General features: G+C 46.1%; 1 long non-coding RNA gene across 3 annotated transcripts in view; it reads left to right on the top strand.

Moving 5' to 3' along the window:
- LOC141950761 (uncharacterized) overlaps positions 1–17,619 on the top strand; it is a 93,506-nt gene extending 75,887 nt beyond the window's left edge. For all 3 annotated transcript variants that reach the window (XR_012631150.1, XR_012631151.1, XR_012631152.1), the window contains exon 6: positions 17,532–17,619. This is a non-coding gene — a long non-coding RNA (uncharacterized LOC141950761). The remainder of the gene's footprint in view (positions 1–17,531) is intronic.
- The last annotated feature ends 3,257 nt before the right edge of the window (positions 17,620–20,876 follow it).

Raw genomic sequence — 20,876 nt, forward strand, 5'->3', positions numbered from 1 at the left:
GAACATCGGGTCTGCTCCACAGCGCTTCCTGATGGTGCTTTTCACAAAAGCACCATTGGACTTTGCTCTGCGCCCAGATGCATCTCTATTTCTCTGCCCAAATTAATTTGCCTGCTGTTTGCCTGTCCCTGGGCTTTGCCACATGTGGCTCTGGGGTTGTGGCTGAACAGTGAACACTCAGACAAAAAATGTCCCTGTAACTGCAATGCTGCCAATGGGGAGGTGCTGCTGGGGCTTGAGGAGCATATGCCTTGAGGGGCTCGCACCTCCTTGCCCTGTTGCTCGCTACTCAGAAACCTAGGAAGATTTTGAAGTAAAGTTGCCTTTCTCTGAGTTTTAAAGGGAGTGGATGATCTCATGGTGGAAGACAAAAGGTGTCAGGAACTCAGTGCTGAAACAGGAGGATAATAAAACTCTCCCCGTGCATCTTTCTTGGCCACATCCACTGGGGCATAGACCTGAGATTGCAGGACAGTTGCAGACCCAGTGATGAAAAAGCAGTCGGGGACCCCTCTGGGTTTGAGAGAATGGGGGCAGGAGAGGTCCCAGTGCTGGGCAGGGGGGAAGGGATGCAGCACCTGGTTGTCTTTAACTGAAACAGCCACAACATCAGTAAAAAGTTACAGGCTGGCACAAAATTGATTGGTTCTAGTACGTAAAGATTGAAAAACACCAATGGACTCCAAGAGCCGGTGGGAATGAAGAGGACCTGCCCAGGGTTTTGTTTACACTTCCAGGTTCCCACCATTAAGCAGAGGAGCCGCCAGGGTTGTTTTCCTTCCAGCAGCTTGAACTCATCTGTTTGTCTTCATCTCTATTTGCAAACAGCAGCCCAGGGCCAGCTTTGCTTTCACTTTATCCTCAGCAGTGGGAAGAGCCTCAGAAACTAGAGCCGCAGGCCATCCAGCAGCATGAGGGATGGGAAACAGCTGAGTTGGGAGAGACCTGATCCCCCGAGGAGCCCAGGTTAAATAAGCTGAGCGCGGGACCCACAGGCATTCGCAAGCATCCCCGCCAGCTTGGGAAAGGTGTTGAAACATGGCCAAAAGCATGCCATCACTGCAGCTCCACACCTTGCAAGCCTCCTTGTGAATGGGCAAGACAATCCTGATTACATCCTTGAGGCTCCTGATTATCCTTGATAATCTTTTATTACATCTTTGATGCTCTCCTAAACATTTTTTTTCTGAAACACCTAAGCTATATAATTTAGGGCATCAAAATGCAATGGACCAGTTGCCACTGGGACCCAGGAGTGGTTGAGTTTAAGCACCAGATCTGTCACTAACTCATTGACTAAGTTAACAATAGTTCATCAAGGATATTAATAGTCTTTTCCATCATTGCAGCCTTCAGTTGGTTCCTCCCACATCAACCTTATATACATCACCAAGGCAAACTCTGTTGACAATAAAAATCCATCCTTCTCCAAAGGGAAGGGACCATTCATCACTGGGTGCCTCTGCTGTTCTGGGGACACACATGGGTGGTTGGAATCAGGCCATGGTTGATCTCTCTCATTCCTTACAAAATATTCCTGAGGATGTTTTAAGGAGAGCCATCCCAGGCCTGGATTTGTCTCAGCACTGGTTACCTGGAGAGCTTTAGTGGGAGCTCCAACCCTCTGGGGTCTTCTCCAGCCAGGGCAATGAGTGAAGAGTTCAGGGAGCAACTTTTCCAGCCCAGGATGGAATTGCTCACCAGGATGTCCCTGCACAGGTACCAGCCACTGTCACATGGTGAACAACCCCCACCACACTCCCCGCAGTGGCAGGGTCCATCCCCCCACCCCAGCCTCTTCCCCTGCAGCAGTACCTCATCTTTCCACATCCAGAAGAGCCAACTATTTCCCCGCTTTCATGAGATTGTCCCAGACAGCCTACTACTTTACTTCCTCAAGACATCCAACTCTAAAAAGACCCTCCCACTGACATCTGGGCTCCCTGCTCCTGTATGTGGTTAGAGTCCTATCACTGATTGCTCAGCAGCATTGCCCAAACACCCCCAAAATGGGCACCATGAAAAGAAGACCCAACCATTGCCCCTTCATTTGTCAGTAATCATCTCCCAACCCTCCAGACCTCAAGAGGACTTGGCCTTTGTAAATTTGGCCAGACCTTCCTTGGCCTTTATACTCATCTTGTTGTTGCATTTAAGGCTTCCTTTTAATTTAAAAAAATCTCATTGATATTTTGCATCTTTTTTTTTTCTTTTTTTATTTCCCGGGGTGCTAATATTCCTTTCAACAGACCTTGATTAATGGATGAAACCTCAGGAATATTCCTGGTATTCACTTAGCCAGAGCAATTACACTGCAAAGAACAGCGTGAGGACTCCAGTTTGACATGCAAATAGCCATGTTATACAATTAGTTGATGCACAATTAATTGGAATAATGACAAATATAGTCAAATAAGGCTGGATTTAGGCTGTGTAAATCTGAGGCATACCTTGGGGTTATACAATTAAGAGAAGTAAGGAGACAACAGCAGAATCCTTCAAGGACAAAAAGCCTATTCCTGAGAAAAATGTTTTTCTCTTAAGATCCAACCTAGGAAAAACTGGAAAAACAACAGGCAAAGTGACCTGACCATGACAAAGACTAGACAGACACGTGTCCCTTACCTATGTGAGCTTGCACTGAGAATTACCAACACTGGCCAGGGCAGCTCACCACAGGGACAGGAGGAGAAAGCCCAGGAAGGGATGACCTCCTAAACCTGTTGACACTTGGAGTGCCGAGAGGGAGGCACCCCAGCTGGTTGCTCCTGTCCCTGCTCCTGTCCAGCAGCATCCCTGCACAGGGCTCCTCCATATCAGTCTCACAAGCTTGGCAAGGGTCAATCACCCCCAAACCTGCCCAAGACTCACAGGACATTTTTACTTCTGTTCTCATCCCTTTTTATAACCCAAGAACCACCAAACTTTCTTGGAAGAAGGAGAAAAAAATTCCCAAGAACATCTTGCACAGCATTGCCACAATGGTCTCTACTACGACCCACTAAAAATGAGGATAAACTTTGAATGTTCATCTGTCAATTTTATTTCCCTCCCATCTGTTTCTCCCTGATTTGCAAGCCCAGAAATGGGGAGAGAAAGTGGGATTCAAACACTTTTCTGCAGCTGCTTCAGAGCTTGTCTTCCTGTCCTCCAAGTTGTTGGTGGTCTGTGATCCACACAGTGACCAAACTTGCACAGCTCAATGGTAACAAAATAATTAACCAGAAGGCAGGGAGCACTGAGGGCTTCCTGCAACCAAAAAAACCCAGGACAAGTTCGTCACTGGATTGTGCAGAGGATGAGCATGCCTCAGAGTCCTTGCAACATTCATTTTATTTTATTACTACTTTATTTTCCTGTCCTTTTGAAAACTGCTACATTAACCCCAGGATCTTAGATATTGAGCTTAGCCAGTGTTAAAAGTTTAATTACTCTTACTGTTAATTACAATGCTTGCAGAGAGCACTCTCCATCCACTCCTGGCAAGCTCTGATTCCCTGCATGTTTTTTTGATGTATTTTAGGGGGAGCTTTATGCCCTCTGATGATAGAAGCCCCTGATGGGTGCTGGGTGTAGAGATACCAAGATGTCTGAGAGCATCCCAGGATGCCCCCAGGAAAGGTCCTTCAAACATGGCAAAAGACAAGATATCCTGGATGTGTCCCGACCCAGTTTACACTTGTTTCCCTATTCTTGGTTCCTTGGTCTATGGGTGTGGATGAGCACTTCAGTTTTCTCCTGGTCTCCATTTAACCTTTGCTCCTACTGTTTCTTGCCCATCTTCCCAAACACTTCTTTTCTATAAGTTCCCATCAGACAGACCTGCAGAATGGACCCCAGAAGCAAATTAATTTAAAAATTTATTAGATACGAGAAAACTCTTCTACATGTTTCACCAGCTTGTGATATTCTGGATATTTTCACAGGCTTTAGATATCCACTTATTCTTCTGCCTTGATCAGTAGTTACGTGCTATAGCCTTACTCCATTGGTAGAAGAAGGAATTAATCAAACCCTATAAAACATTCTCCACGTTCAGTCTCTTACTGGGGTTCTATTGAGAAACAAATGATCCTTTAGGACTTAAATCAATGTCCATTGAGCCAATACCCTTCACGTGATTTCAGTGGGGTTTGGATCAGCTCTTTAGCATGCACATTATTACAGCAAGTGTTATTTATCTAGAGATGATATTTAGCCTTGAAAAACAATCAGGAAAATTTTAAGCAGCGAAAGACAAATTCTACTTGATCACACATACAATAGTGATTGATGGTAATGGAAAAAAACAAATGCTATAATGATGATTTACTCGCCTGTCAAAAAAAATTAGTCATCCTAGAATTATGCCAAGCTTATGTGTATATGTGGATATGTACACAAACACACGTGTATAGGTACATATGCAATGTTGCATCTGTGACGGCACATGCTCTGGGGCTGGGGAACACAATGACAAAGAGTGTTTTGCACGGTAGAAAATATAATTCACAAAGGTGGCAGCAATAGTTTGCAGAGGGATGATGAGAGGAAGCATTTAATTATCAACATGTGCCATATGAACTCATTGGTGGTATGTAGGAGAACATACAAAACACGTATGCTGAGGCCTCATTTCACACTGTAAGTTAAACCAATCTATTTTTAAGCACGGGCAGTTTGACCATATTTCATCCCAGGGATTTCTGGTGATACGGAATGGGGCTGATTTTGCAGGACTCCAGTGTCATCTATATACTGTCACATATTTGAAATAGATGTGCGATGTATTTGATCCAATATTTATTTTTGCCAGCTGGGCTGTGGGGGTTGCTGCTATCAAACGTTTCTGTTCCTTGATGATGTTGATCAGGGAAGGGGGCTTTCTGTGTGTTTTTATTTGTTGGGGTTTTTTCCCCCCAGCACAATTTCAGGTAGTTTCAAATCACTGATGCTGGTCCTGAACCTCCCCTCACATTTGAAACCAGCACGAGGGCACAAGAGTGAATGAGACCCTCCCAAGATTTCTGTTTCTTTACATAAATCAAATTCTTTTACAATCCTTCAACATAACGCATTAAAATATGCCTGTCTCACCCGCTCTCTCCCGGCAGCGTTCTCCCGGATTGCCTGCGAGAGGAGTGGAGACCCTTGGGAATTGTTTAGCAGCGATTCACTGGGTCAGTGTATTAGAACAGACTCAAGTCTATCAGCCAGATGGTGACTTCAGAAAAAAATTGACACACCATTTCAAACTGATTTCACGCAAACCCTCCTGAGGGGAGCCAGTGGGAATCCAGCAATCAGATCTGTTGTGAATAAATATTACAAAATTGTCAATTACAAAAGGGATGTTTAAAATGTTTGACTGATTTAGAAGTCTATTCATTCCTTGCCTTATACTTTGATGACGGATCTTTCAATATCACTGACTGATTGCTTCCCTTGGCCAGAGAAATCTCAGCTTTTAATTTTTTTATTGGAAGAAGTTGCTGTACTGCCTTTCCAGGCTTTTATGGTAAGCAGGCATCTGAGATAAAAGCTAAGCCAGGTACAATTTGGAGCATGATGTCTTCTACAGATAGTGGCTTAAAAATGAGCATTGGACTTAATAAGGTAATCAGGTCTGAACACTTTCAAAGCTACACAGGACCAAGATCTCTCATGGGTAAATTTAATCAATGTACATGCAAATGTCTGCCTTTGCAGAAAGGAGAAGTTGGAATATCATTCCAAACACCAGCTACACATGATCATCAAGTTAGGTATTCAGCTGAAAAAGGTATTTGCCTTGCATTGTAACTCGCAGTGGAGGCAATTTTTGCTGTCCTGCTACCCATGCGACTACTGGATCATCACTTTCCCTGGCCTCATTTCTTTGTCTTGAACTGCACATCCAGACGGGCCCTTCCAATCTCTTCAGGGCTCACTGAGCCTTTCCCATCCTTTGCCACCCTCTCCGTCCATTGGACCAGAGCAACCCACAGTCGCCTTTCGGCCACCTGAGCCTGTTCCTGAACCATGGCAACTTCCTCATCATAGACGCTTCTGTTTCCAAGGGATCTTTGATTTTACCAGCACTACTGGACCACTCTCTGCTTCTCTCTGATAGGGACCAGATCCCTGATGTGGTCACTCTTTTTTTTAATTTTTTCTATTTTCCATCTCTGAGGTGGCTTAATTTATTGTCTCAGGGTGGTATCACCAGTTGTCTCTCTTTAGATCTTCATATAGTAAACAGTAAAGCTCAACTCCAGCTGAAACTGTTGTTCCCATGTGGCTTTTAGCTGGTCTGTGCTGGTCAGTCTTACCAGTCCTTCACTCCCACCAGATGGAGATACAATCACTGAAAAGGACAATGAGGCATAAACAAAGTTATTCCAGAAACAGAATTTCAGAGGGCTTTAAGCATGAAAATGAAATGTATAAAGCTTTATTAGTGCAGTTTTATCTAATTGTACCCAGATTGTAGTAAAAAATGTGATTTATAGAAATTTATATACTATGTTTCCATCCTAGATTTATCTTAATTTCTGAGAGATTATAGCACTTTCTATCACTCCTATCATTTCTTCCATAAACAGATAAATCTCTCTTTTAAAAAATCGAGATCTCAGGCCTTGCCTCTCCAGATTATATTACAATGCAGCCATCAGCCTGAACCCGAGCCAGACCTGGAAGAGCCTTTCTCAGCAAATATTTATCCACCTTTTTAGAGATTTGGTTTGCCTGACTCGGAGGCGCTCTGGACGCAAGCGGTGATGTGTGGTATTTATATTGCCTTTCACTGCGCCCTTGATCCCTGTGCAATGGTTATAGGCAGCTCCAAAGAGGAAAGAGCCATAAAAGCTGATGTGTCTGCCCAGGAGGGATGGAAGATGACCTCGCATCTGGGTGACAGCTGTGGACTCTGTCCCTCTTGCTCTAAATACCTGCCGTTCATCAGCACAGCTGCCCTGCTCCTTGCCAAAACACCTTGTGCTGAAGGGACACCCAGGTCATGGCAGTTCATGAGAAACCTCGCTGCAGCCCCTCTTGCCTTGGGTGTGCACCACCCTCCCCAGCACAGTTTTACCCTGGTGCTCTTCCTCGCTCCTCCTCCTCGGCCCAGAGACAGCATCGCTGACCTGCTGGTACCCCCGGCCCTGGTTTTGCCTCTCCTTGAAATTGTATCTGGCTGCCCCTCCAGCAAAGCGTGGGAGAATCGCATGCTTTGCAATGGCAATGTCATGGTGCAACCACCCCAGGTAGCCCTGGGAAGCTGAGATGGGCCCCAAGTCCAGTAGCACTTGGGGCATCTCCTTATCCCCCTCCCCATCCATTGTCCCTGTCCCTGCAGTCATCCAGGTGTCCACCCAATGCTGGTTCCTTGGGATGGAGCAACAAACCAAAGGCGAAAGTGCACACAATATGCATGGCTGTGACTGGGATTTCCTTGATGAGGTCTGAGGCTCTGCTCCAGCCTGTGTTGGCCACCAGATCCCCAGTCTTCCTTAACGTCCTTCCCAGGTGCTGGAGAAACACTTTGGTGGCACCAGAGCTCTGCCATCAATCTTCTGCAGAGCTCCTTCTCACCAGACCTCTCGGCAGTTTCCCAAACTCAAGACCCCCTGCGCAACCCTCGAGCTCTCTCCCCAGTCGTCCCCATGCCCTGCTGGGGTCTCGTCGTACAGTGCTTCAGACAGCATCCAACTTGCTTGCCTGGGAAACTGCCTGCCAGGGTGACCAGTGGAAATAGAGACACAGGGACATGAGTTTGAGTTGCACGGTCATTATTTCAGGACCCTCTTGATTGGTGGTATGAAAGGCAACAACAAAGGTCATCCTGAACTTTAAACTCAACACCGTGCCCCATCCCCCCACTAAAGCACTTTCCACCCAGGCAGTAAATCTTGCCGCGATGAGGGAGAGCTTACTATTTCCAAAGAGCAGATCCTTCCCAGACATTGACTTTAGCATCTGAGCCTGCTTTCATCCAAGGGAGAGACCCAAATGTTTGGTTTTGAAGCTCCTACCCAGCTCAGCCTCCACCTCCAGCTTCTTTGCCACTACAAGACGTTGGGTGACCCAGACCTGGCCCTGCACAGGGCTGTCCCCGCAGTACAGCAGGGCACAGGAATGGGTCTGAAAAGCTTGGATGGGGTGTGCTAGACACATCTTAGGCACAGGAAAACTCAAGGGACCTGGGTCTACCTGCTACCTCAAAGGCAGGGAAATGTGGCATGCGGCATCAGTTTTCTCCACCTCTGGGCTCCAGGGGAATTTTTCATTCCAGAGAGCACTGAAGGCTTGTTGGGTGTCAGTGTTCCCAAATCACTGTCATGTTTTCAGAGAAGTGTCTCTCTCCATGGTGGGGGGATATCTTTACAATATCTGCTCATAGCATACCAAAAGGCATCGCTTGTAACAATGAGAAACATCCAAAACATTCAGGTTTGGGTCAATATTCTGGGGAATTTTTAATAAAATTACTCATAAATTTCCCTCTGAATGGCAATCTGAAACCACTGTTGTCAGCCACTGAAATTGCCTCGCACCCTCCTAGGTCATCTCTGAGGTTTCACACTCTTGCATGCTTTCTCTTTTTTTTTCCCTTCCTTCCCTATAATAAGATTTATTATTGGGTTATTCTTCATGGTATATTAGCCCTTAGCCAGAGTCGGTGCTGACAGAAATGTTAGTCATTTGGGCTCTGCTTAACCTGCTAAGAAGAACTGAATTTACAGAATGGGACGAGGCTTTTTATGATTTCATTCCAGAGCCAAATCAGATAAGAATAATTATCCTCTCCTGGGATATTAGGCAGCACCTCCCCAGGACCGGCAGCTGACAGCTGTTTTATTGGTTGAGTCACTTGGGTCTGGAGTCGAGGATTAATTGTTCTTGTGTCCGGGTGGCTTCCAGGAACAACAGTGAAAGGTTCTTTCTGGAGATGGGAGATAATTTATTTTCAATTGTTTTCATGCACATGATTTCAGTGGACAAGGCGAATTAAAAATAAAATCGCATAAATAACCCCTCTCCCACCACCCTCCGCATCTGTTGTTAAACACTGGCTTGTGCATTTTGGATCTGGGGATCTTTAGCAGAAACAAATGTAACATCTGAGGGGAAATATGCTCCTTCCAAGGGGAGTCCAAGTCCACACTGTCACCAAACGTCCTCTCTGACACACCCACGAAGGCAATACCCAATGTCCACCCCTGCCTTTCCTTGGCACCCACCGCCGAATGCTTTTATTTAGAATTAATTTACTCCTGCCTATCACCTGCTTGAGATTATTCTAATGATAATGGCCACAATCCAAAGCAAATTAAAAACCAGTGGTGAGTCTCTCCCTGACTTCAGCAGCTCTGCACCAGGCTGAGCACAGCCTCACACGAGCCACCCTCTTCCCCCAACGGCAGGATTTAGCCTCCCCCCTCCTTGCCAGGGACACACGCTGTGCCTATCTGACAGGCAGAAGGGGCCCAGGACGTGGATGAGGAAGGCAGTTGCCTTGAGCAGCAGGGGCTCGGGCAGCCCAACACCCACTGCCCAGCTTGCCTGTGTGGCTCTGCCAGCACCGGGGAAGCCAGCGAGGACTCCTCACCTGCCTGTTCCCAGGATGCAAGCAGCAGCAGGAATAAAAGTCCCCCATTCTCCAAGGATTTGCTGCCAGCTTTCTGTCCAGCATCCCTTCTCCTCCGGCTCGTGGAAGGTACCTGCCCATGGGTTGCATTTTGCCTGGGTGCTGAGGAGAGGGAGCATGTCTGAGGGGGTTTTGGGGCTGAGGGTTTTCTGCTGGGAATCACAGTTTGAACAGGACAGGGCAGGTCCCCTCACACTCTCACAGAGCTCATCCCAGTGTTCCCATGGTTGTGGATCATCCTGCAACTGCTGTTCCCCAAAAGAGGGGAGATGCTCTGGGAGAAACAGCAAGGCTGTGTGAGGGAAGAAACTTGAAACCAGTGTTTCCCACACTTGTTCCCCTGACATCCTTATGTCGTATCCTAATCCATGGTACAATCACTTTGAATGGCCAGAGGAGTTTTAAGTGTATCCCAAGGAAAGGAAGAAGATCAGGCTGAACCATCCCTGGGGCTCACTGAGTGAGCAGGGGTTCTTACAACTCAGGAGCAGGGGGGATCCTTGCAGTGCTGCACCTCAAACCTGGGGGAGCATCCCCTGATGCCAGGTCTGAGTCAGTGAGGACCAGACAGAGCCACGAGGACCACAGGCAGGTATAAAACCCACTGGTTGCTGGCTTCTCACTGAGCATTAACAGTATGAAAACCACATGGATGCACAGCAGCTCTCAGATGAGCCTTGGGCCAAGGTCCAGGTGCTGCTCCAGCCTGGGCGTTGGTGGCCTGTGCTCTCCAAGGCTGACAGCCCTCCTCTCCATTACCATGGCTTTCACGATCTGCTAAGGACCTCATGCAGAGAAGGTGGGTGCAGAGAGTGGAGCTCAGGCTTTCTCCACTTAATCAATAAGCTGGTATGCACCGTGCCAGCACCAACGCCATCTTGCCCCAGGTGACATTTTGATGTTGTCTTAGTGCAAAATATGGAGGAAAAATGTGAATGTGCCTAGAGACAGAAATACTTTAAGACAGGCTACATCGCAGTAAACATGGAGGAAGAATCATCTCCAAGTTTCTGCATGAGCCAGGGATGTTCCTGTAGACTACAGTACCCCCCCCAAGACTTTATTCGTACAGCAGCTAAAGGACCTGAGGATTTTGTGTGCATGGAAGAGAGGCTGGACAAAATTCAGGTTTGGCACAAAGTGAGCAAAACTCCCACTGAAGCCAACAAGCATCTTTGCCCACTTCTGCCAGGGCTAACTTTGTCCCTGAGGCTATTACCCGTGGGCTCTCAGGCGGTTCGGGTGCACAGTGCTGATCTGTCAGATGAGGAAGTTATGAGGAAGCAATGGAGTGTCACGAAGGGATTGAAGAGAATTGATACGTGAGTCCAGATAATTATGAGGTTGCCAGTCCGGTGTCATTTCACGGCTGGGCTGGCTCTTTGTGGTGTATGATACCCATCAACGCAAAAATGGAAATGAAGATAAATGGGACAATGGCAGAAGCAGTTAGATCTATCTTGAGGGCTGATTGCCGAAGCTCTCTGTTGATTGAGGAGCTGCACCCTCCATCAGCAACAAGGGGTGAACTCAGGAGCCAGAAGGTATGACTTGCTACAATCTGCTATGGGATCCACAACGAGCCATCAAGGACTATGGTCACCAGGATGAGCAATTTTAAGAAAGTATGTTGCCAAACTGTACTTTTCCAAGGTAAAGTTGTTGCTCTGCTGCACCTGCTTTGCATGTTAGGGTGAGCATCATGGGCAAGGCTGAAGTAGGACAGTGATGCAGCTGGGCTGGGAGGACAAAGGGTCTGACAAAGCCACAGAGTGGAAATTTTAAGGTAGATAAGAAATAATGTGAACTAAGACAGAGAGTCTTAGAGGATGTCACATGCAATAAAAAATATAGGAGAAGCAAAGGTTTAACTTCAGAGGAAGACGAGAAGAAGAAAGTTTACATGCAGGAGAGAGGTTACTCTGATGTAGCTGGTTTGAGTCCCAGTAGATGGGACACTGAGGCTCAGCTGAGCAGCATGACTTTGTCAAGGTCACATCAGTTCTTCCTTCTCTGGAAGGGAAGTGTGGACTACAAAAAGATGAAAACTTGTGATTTGCACCAGCACGTGTTGCATCATTCTGAAGCTGACCTACACTCACTAAATCTGTCCCTACAGCAGTTACAGACAGGCACCCCTGAAAAGTTGGAGAAGCAAAGTTCTAGAAGAGGCGTTTTCTGCAGAAACAGAGTTGTAAAAATTACAAAAGGAGGCACAGCAGAAGCTGCCATGCATTAAAAATTGCTGCTGGCTATAAATGGATTTAGATAGGGAAATTGCTGTTGCATGTACGCAGATACAGCAAACTCACTCCGGGACTGACAACGGAGATCCACTGTGGAGGGTTTGTCTACAGGGAGGTGCGGGAAACTCCAGGGTAGTTGCAGAGGGCCAAGTGGTATGAGGGGGCAAAGCCCTAATGATGGTTTTGAGGAAACAAGTATTTTTATTGTGATCCCCAGCCCTCTGCAAAGGGGAGCCATCCCAAACAGATGGTGACATGATTTATTTGTGAAAGGTGGTGCCCTCACCATGCATGAGATGTCCAGGAAATAGAGGCTCTCAGACCTCAATTAGCAATGAGATTCCAGTGATAACGAAGCACTGATTGCTGCCTCAGATGGAGGAGAGCAAGACCCGATTAGGGGAGTAGTGGAGGGTGTCTCTGTAAACATGGCCAAATCAGGGGCAAAAGTGTTGGGTTGACATTACCTGTCACCCTCCACATCTCTCCCTACTTCCATGAGCTGAGAACATGTGAGAGCATTAGCCCATAGACACTGTGTGGTCTCCACAGAGGGGACGTCTTTTTCAACTCAAGAGATGAAGATTTGGGGAACAAGCACGTGCAGTGAGTGTCCACAGTGTTTTACAGATCTCAGTGGGAGTACAGCTCTCCATTCACTTCAGCCAGAAAAGAGAAAAGCTTAGATCAGGCAGAAGAGCGCTGCTTAAAACACAACTGCACTGAAATCACCACTTCACCCCACATGCTGCTCAGGATAAGGGGAAGTTTGAACATCTTCCAAGTTCAGGACACTAAACTAAGTGAGGAGCACTTGGGGTCCCATCTTACCCCTGCAAAGAAAAACATTATTGAGAACAGAAGACAGAGTGTCCATACTACAAGCCTAGCAAACATTTAATACGAAGGGCAGCAGCTCCAGATGGTTCCTTCGTGAAGCATAACTAAGACGTTGACAAGGGATTTAAAAACTTTGCCATGTCGATGCAAGAAATTGGAACTGGATGCAGTTTTATTGGAAATGTGGGGTTTTTTTTCACTTCAGCGTTCAATAGAAAACTTAAAGATTGAAAGGAAAGCTCTCTGGGGATGGAAAATCTCCTCCAGTTCACCCCACGGCTGACAATGGGCACGATAGCTTTTCAAACCAGGGCTGAGACCTCCCCTGGGAGGGAAAATGACAGAAGCAAGGTCAAAGGTTAAACTAAATTTAGGAGACTTGTTTTCTTCATTACTTTTAAATTTCACATTTTAAGAGAAGAGTTTAATAGCACAAATTTGGGGAATATTTCCATTTTCCCTCTTAGGAGGTAGTTGCATGCAGCGGGTGCAAGCAGTGCTCCAGTGTTTCTCTCTCTTCCCGGCAGAGTGGTGGTGGGAAATCAGTGGGTTGGAGATGAAGAGACCTCATCTGTTCCAACTCACCCCATGACCTGGGAGCAAGTTATATACCCTTTTCTGGTTTTTCTCCCATGTAAGAAAGATTGCAAAACAAGTAACTGCAGCTGAAAAGGGTTGGCAAGTACTTGGCATGGTCCTCGTCAGCAGTACTCTGGACTGTGTCATGCCTGATGTCTCAGGGAGGTGTTGGGACACTCATGTCTGTGCCTCAGTTTCTTTGGCCATGGCAAAGATGTGCTGGCCCCCGAAATGGGCTGGAGATGTGCTAATAAATCAGCCAGCTAACAGGACTTAGAGCTGCTGTAACAAAAGCAAGCAGGAGAAAGTTGGTATCTTTTTTTTTTTCCCAAATCAGATGCAAACCTACTCTGCTCAAATCCTCTGCTCTTAATGTGGGACACTGCCAGTTTAAGAGGGGGGAAAAGCGGGGATTTCCGATGCAAAATTCAGGACAGTCGAGAGGCAATGTAATAATTGTCAGTCCAGAGAGCATCCCGGTGCACATGTTCGGAGGATAAGAGTGTCACCAGAGTCTATTGTCTGTCCCCTCTCTGTTAAAGTAGAGATAAGGCTGGGATAAATCTCACTGGGACATTCTGCCCTATGATGTTATTTCATGCCACATCACCTAATAGGTGTATTTTCACACTGCTTGCTACTGCTGTGAGGCTCTGCAGCTCCTAGCCAGGCTGACAATCTCACTATATGGAGAATGGAATAGTGACGGCTAATTGATTTTACAGCAGTACCGAAGGACAGACAATGAAAGTACCATCAATTTAATCCACTATTTAATGGTTCCAATTTAGCCTCTGTAAATGCTCACTAAACTAATTTCTCTGGGTTCAGCAATCTGAAAAGCTATCATATCTCTAATCTCCTTCAATATATTCATCTGGAAAAGGGAATTTAGCCAATTCTGATGTGCGGAGATGATCTGTTAGCACAGTGTAAATGTTTATAACACGGCAATCTAGTTCGTTTATAAGGATATGAAAAGTTTTATTGGGGAGGGCACTGAAGTGGAACCACGGGATAATAGGCAGTTACCCAGCAGTCTCTGGGAGCCAGGGAGCGGGCAGGCATGCAGAAAAATACTAGGATTTACTTTAATCCCAAATTGTAAGCTAAAGTTCTGCCCAGTACATGATGCACCTGGGACTCCTGGAACAAAGGATTGTCTCCCGTCCCCCCGTGACCCAGGCTTTCATGCTACACCATGATAGCAACAGTCATTTTGTTTCCTCCAAGAAGCTGAAAATTAGTTTAGTTTTAGCACATATATATCTCCTTGTCCAACCAAGTTGCTAGTGGGGAGATAGTCTTGAGAGCACTTTCTCTCCTGTTCAGTTTGGGGGATTTGGGTTTTGGCTTCTGGGGTTTTTTTACAGAGATTGGGGTTTTCTTGGTTAAGTCTGGTTGTCCCAAAGCTCTGGACCCCACCACTGATCCTCTCCAGCTGCCAGAGTACCTATTCTACTCTCTCAGCTCCCAAACAGACCTCAGACCCTCCTGGAGTCAAGATGGAGTTTTGTCCCCAGTTGCAGTAGGAACAAGACCCACTGACCTGTCTCTAGAGGGGAAAATTCCCTTGAGCATAAATGTTCATTTCCAGCAATTCATGTCTACCTCCCCTCCCTTGGAGGAGGGTCTATCCTAGCTCCAGGTGCAAAACCTCCAAACTGCCACTAGTCCAGGACAAAATATGTCAAGTCTGGGTTCTGAGTCCCATGCAAGTATCATCCCTCCCTCTTTGTTGCCTGTATCATGAAGAGAACAGAGACTGGTATGTGCTGGTTCTGCTCCCAGGAAATGGTGACTGTTACTAAAGCTGATGTGGACGCTGGGAACATGAGACGGACTATTTCTTGCATCTAGAAATTTTAAAAGTCCCATCAAGATTACACATGGCAGGGAAGGAGGTTCACTTTGGGGAGCAATTCACAGCCTCGGAGTTTTGATGGTAAGAAGGAAGAGATAAAGTCTTGCACCCCATCACAGGAGAGAGGGATGACAGTGAAATACTCTGTGTGCGTGTTCTTTATTTTATATATTTCTATTTTTTCCTCCAATAATTGCCACATGCCAGTATGACCTCAGGAGAAGGTGTACACATGTAGACATACACACAGACCTGCCTCTGTGTGTAGATGCGTGAGAGCGGCTCACAACATGTCAGAGGAGCTCTTCATCCCCAGCTTGCTACCACCATGACTAGTTTGTCATTCCCTGGCATTTCGACAAGACCAGGCAAACCCATCCAGAAGTGGGTCTGGCATTAACTGGCCTGGGCCGTCGAATGTCTTTTATGGGAAGAGCACTTCTGGACTGCAGTGGCTTTGTAGTTCGACCATCTTTTTTCCCTTTTAAATTCAAAGACAATTCCACAAATGAGCTTCTGCTTGATTAGTGTTTTAATGAATATATCTGGATACACCACAAGTCCACCAGCCGTGACTCCAGAGCCACAGGCTATGCTATCCAGATGCCGCCTTTGTGCTGTCAGTTCGGGATGTTAATGTCAGATACGCCAGGGGAGCGAGAAGGGCAATAGTCAAGGAATAAGCGTCCTGCGAGACTGTGATTTTCCCTGGACCGAACTCTCCAGCTTCAGTGCAGGCACTGCAAAATCCAGATGGGTGATGAAAAGCGCTGGGCTGTGCTCCTGCCTGCCTGGGACCCCATACCGGGGCAGCTGGGACCCCACACCGGTGAGCAGCCCGACCCGACGCTCCCACTCCGGGCAGCCTCTTCGCTGGAGCTGCAACGCAGATTAATTAGCTCCCGTTTGTTGGCTGCGTAGCGGATTGAGAAAGGGCTGCTCGCTCACCGAGTGTGGCAGTGATTACTTTGGATAGGGAAATCCTGAGCAAGGTATCACAGTGCATGTTTCCTTCTGCTCCTGGACTGATCCCTGGAAAAGGACATCGCACAAGACGGTTTATGGCAGCAGGGCACATTTTTTCCCTTGTAAATTATATTTAACATTCCAGAGAACTGTACTGCATTTGGTGTTAGGGTTTATGAAAAAATCTGTATTTAACTTCAAGCCCTGGTAAACATCTCTGCTTATGTTGTTATGTGATTCTTTATTTGAGTATTTCGATTTAATTTCACAGTTCATATACCTTAAAGTTTTGATTTTTTTTTCCCTCCCCTCTCATTCAGGGAGAGCCAGGGCTGGCCAGGGGCTTGTCAGTCTCTGGTGAGCTCAACTCTTCCACAGGGTGGGTGATTCTGGGCTACTTCCCTCCATCCTCACCCCTAGAGAGGTTCCTGGGCACAGGGAGCAGCCAGGAGACCCTCGGAGGATGGGGAAACTCTGCATCTGAGCCCTCTGCCATCCTCAGCAGCTTTCAAGAAGCCAGTCCTCTGAAATAAGTCATCCCTGGGAGCTTCCAGGGCTTTCCCAGATGGGAAATGCATAGGACTGAATGTGGGTCAGCACAATGGAGGCTGTCCTAGGGACCACATCCAAGTCAAGTGCCAGGAGTCCATCCCAAAATCTGCTGAAGTCTAGAGGAGGTTTTCTGCTGGCACCAGTGGGCTCTGAATCAAGCCAACAAATGCATCTGTCACAGCTTCAGCCTCCACAGAGGGAGGAAAGGAAAGATGAAGAACCAAAAGGATGGCAGCTATAAAGGATGCAGGAAACCTTAAATATGGAGCTCAGTGGCAAATCCTCTCTAGTTGGCCTCCAGGTGCTAGGGCCTGGCTGGTGAGCCTAGGGGTTATTTTGATAGCACAACATAGATTAATATCTTGGGTTTGGGCTGCTTCCACCCCCAGCTTCATCCTCCCAGTCTCATCAGGGACGTTGCATCTTCACCCACCTCTTGGGAATCACCTGCCCAAATTCTCCTGCAGCTCTATAGCAAAGGGAAGAGAAGTGCAAAGGTTTGTCCCGCTTAGATAATTCATTAAAAGCTGGTGAGGCTGCTGCCAGAAGGCAAGAAATGGTGATCTTGGATAGTTATGGGGATTTCTGTAGTTCTGGTTCTATTTAAAAGGTCTGAGCGTAAGGTCTTGCTTCCCCATTTATCCACTCTTCCTATAGGATTGTGTCCCTCCAGACCCAAATGCAGCAACACTTTGGCAGCTAATATGGCCACAGCTGTATATTCACTTCCCAACGCAATTTACAGAACACCATTTTTAACTTGAGCCTGTGTTTAAATTGTCTGACTGATGATATTGAAAAAAAAAATTGATTTAGAGGTTTTTTGGAGATATTTTCTTTTCATACTTAGATTTTTCCTCTGATTTTTACACAGACAAAACCCAATGCAACGTTGCTGAATTAGCATCTGTTTTAAGAAGACATTGTGTAGGAGAAGTGACCTTGAGGACAACCCCATGTAGACAAGCCACACCAACAGGACACAAGACCTTGGCATTTTTGATCAGATGACGGATTGTTTTTTCAATCCTGTATGTGGATCCTATATACTGGAGAATTCCTATTTACTTCAGCCTGCCTGACTCACCTAATAATCACTATTTGCATTTCGAAGGACTTTCCCACAAATGCATATGTCACACTGATACACAACTTCATTTCCTTTGGATGCTCTAGACTGTAAGTTCCAGTCTTGAATATGAAAATCCTGTCCTAGAATGCCAAAGGCCTCAATAAATCCAGCAAAAGGAAAACATTTTTTATTATTCTTGAGTAAAATCAAAACAGACATAACTCTTGGTCAGGAAATGCACCTCTCCAAAGAGGGGGAGGTTAAACTACATCCAGAAAGGGTGAAAGAAATTGTGTCTTTGCCTTTCTAAATGAAGAGTCATACTCTACTGCTCATCTTTGTACAAAATTCCCATTGACACCAATTTCACTTATTTATTGATTGTTTTTTTATGTGCTCAATGCCATAGCAACGGGCTGCATTCCATAAATTATATGCAACATTGCATTAAGTTAAACTTCTCGCAGTGGAGAACACACACAGCACCCAACCCTGTGCTGTTCCTGAACACTGATAAATAAAACAGCAATTATCCAGAACTGAGAAAATGCTGGCAATGAATTGTGAAAGACAGTCAGTTTGCACTTCTCTTGGTGGATGTGCACAGGCACCTCCATGGCACACACGTGCACACAAAATCACACGGAGCGTGATATATCGTGGAGCAAGGCCCTGAGTCTGCAGTCAGCAGGAACATTGCTCGGCTTGCTGCTGGTGTGATCCTATTTAGCTTCAAGCTACTCCTCACATGTGTAAAATTAAGCAAATGAGCAAAGAGAGAAGTCCTGGATCATCAGAATAACTACAGCTCGTCTGCATTTATGGGTGTCATTCATTTTAGTGACATCATTGCTCCATGGTAACGAGTATATTTTAGATTAGAGAAATAGATGGCATGAAAAAATAGATTAGTTTTATTTAGATAGATTATATCATTATATAAATAGATAGACCACTCTATTTCTACTCATCTTCCACCTCCTGGATAATAGGACATAGTTTTATTTATAGATAGAGATGCAAGAAATGTTTCTATGTAAATGTTTCATAACTCTGTAGTATGTCTCTGTTTTATTTTAATGGGTCAACCCAATTGTACTGATCCGAGATAGGTAATATGTCTGTGCAAAGAGGAGAGTATTTTGGGGTTGTCCAGTAGGACCCAAAGTCGGGGAGGCTCAGAGAACAGATCCACCCCATGTGGGTGCAGGAGAGTAAGGACTAAAGCTGGATCTTGGAGGGAGACCCAGGGAATTACTTACTTGGGCTACCTGAAAAATAGGGAAAGGATGAGGGCTTCTGTCTGTCCAAGCTGAGCAGGCACTGAGCAGCTGGGACATGCCATGGTCCCCACTGCATGGTCAGAAATTGAGAGAGAAACCCTGGGTGTTGTTGGAGAGGCGATCCTGACTCACCAGCAAGTCTACTCCTGGGACTGGGACCCACAGGCTTCAGCTGGGGTGTTTGCTGGCAACACCCCAACAGACTCCTGGTTTCCAGATGGCCTTTTGGGTACCCAGGCAGAAAGGGATCCTGCTGACATGCCAGTCTCACTTTCCCTCCTTCTACTCTCAGGATGGCACAGGCAGCACCCAAAACCCCTTTTCCACGCAGTCGCCCATCCCAAACCCTCCCTTGTAAAGAAACACATCCCCCTCACAGCCAACTGCACCCCATCCACAACAACCCCACAGAAACTGAAACCACCACCCAGGCAGGATGAAGTATTTATTGCACTAAATAAAGAAGCAAACCCCCCAGGACCCAGCCAGCCCAAGCTCATCCTCCCTCCTCACAGGGTGCCGGGGAGTGGGGCGTGTGCGAGGCTGGTGTGGCGCCAGCGCCTTCCCCGCGCAGCTCAATTACAAGCAGACAAGGCAGTGTCACATGTGATTCACAATGTCGATTTCATGCTCACGGTAACCATTTACGAAAGAGCTGCGGAGGTTTTACATTTGATAAGAAATCAACAGTGTTTGTGTTTGTAAAAGACCGATCACGGAGTGTGACAGCTCCAAGAGATTGCTGCGGAGCATTGACTGCACGTCTGTAGTCTGTCATGGACCCATAAGTATTTATTTCAAATGTTGGTGGGTTGTGGGTTGTTTTTTTTTTAACCAGGTTGTTTGAAAATAAACTGTCAGTCTCTATTTACAGCTGAACAAGTAGAAAATACGAGGGATTTTAGGTTAAATTGTCAGTTAACAGAATTCAAAATAGAAAAAAATATGTACCGCGCTTGCTGGTTTATTACCCACTGGAAAGAAAGTATCGTTTCTAAATTTAGAGATACAGATGTCTCTCAGGAAACACAGATTGTCTATATAGCATATTTGAGGTGCCTTTATCTTCCTGACCCCCCCCCTTACCTTGCCTACCCCAGCACATTTGTATCCAATTACTAGAGCATTAGCCGGTAGGGGCCTGGATGCAATCTTAGTTATGCTGGTGTAAATCTTGGCATTTTGATAGAAATGCTCTGAATTTACCATCAGAGCTGAGATTGGGGTCTGGCCCCTATATCCAAGGTCTGACAGGGATTTGGAGCCAGATGACTGGGACCAGATACTCATTTTGGAGACATTTGGGTTTCTTGAGAGAGCCCAGATACGAAGGTGTTCCTCACTTTTACACCAAAGTAGCAGCCTGTTACATACTTATTAAATTGCTTGTCCCTGCCTGAATTTCTGAACTCTTCTCCAAATGCAGAAAGCCTACATCAGTTCTTGGTGACTTTTCTTGGCAGCTTCATGATGCAAACCCAGGTACCCAAAGCAGACAGACAGGTTCAGATGTAAATTCTCCCACATACTTTCCATGCCTGTGTCCCCCCCTTTCTAAACTAGATATAGGTCTGTTGAACTTTATCCAACCGAGTCCAAAACCTTCCCAGTCTCTGGAAGGAGCCAGAATAGAAAGTACTAATATATACTGGGACTCATGCATTTTATTAGAGTATAAATAAGATTAGGCAGGAGCTTTTCCAACTGTGAATGTCCAGCTCCAAAACATAATTAGGAGCCAGTTTGAACTATAACAGTCAGGTATTGCATATAACTCAACCTCTGGTTGAATTTCAAGCATGAGCTTTCTCAAAAACACAAGAGGACAGGTGCTATTGTATACTAATAAGTGCTTCATTTCTTG

This window comes from Strix uralensis, chromosome 16, assembly GCF_047716275.1.
Source record: "Strix uralensis isolate ZFMK-TIS-50842 chromosome 16, bStrUra1, whole genome shotgun sequence".
NCBI classification, from domain to species: domain Eukaryota; kingdom Metazoa; phylum Chordata; class Aves; order Strigiformes; family Strigidae; genus Strix; species Strix uralensis.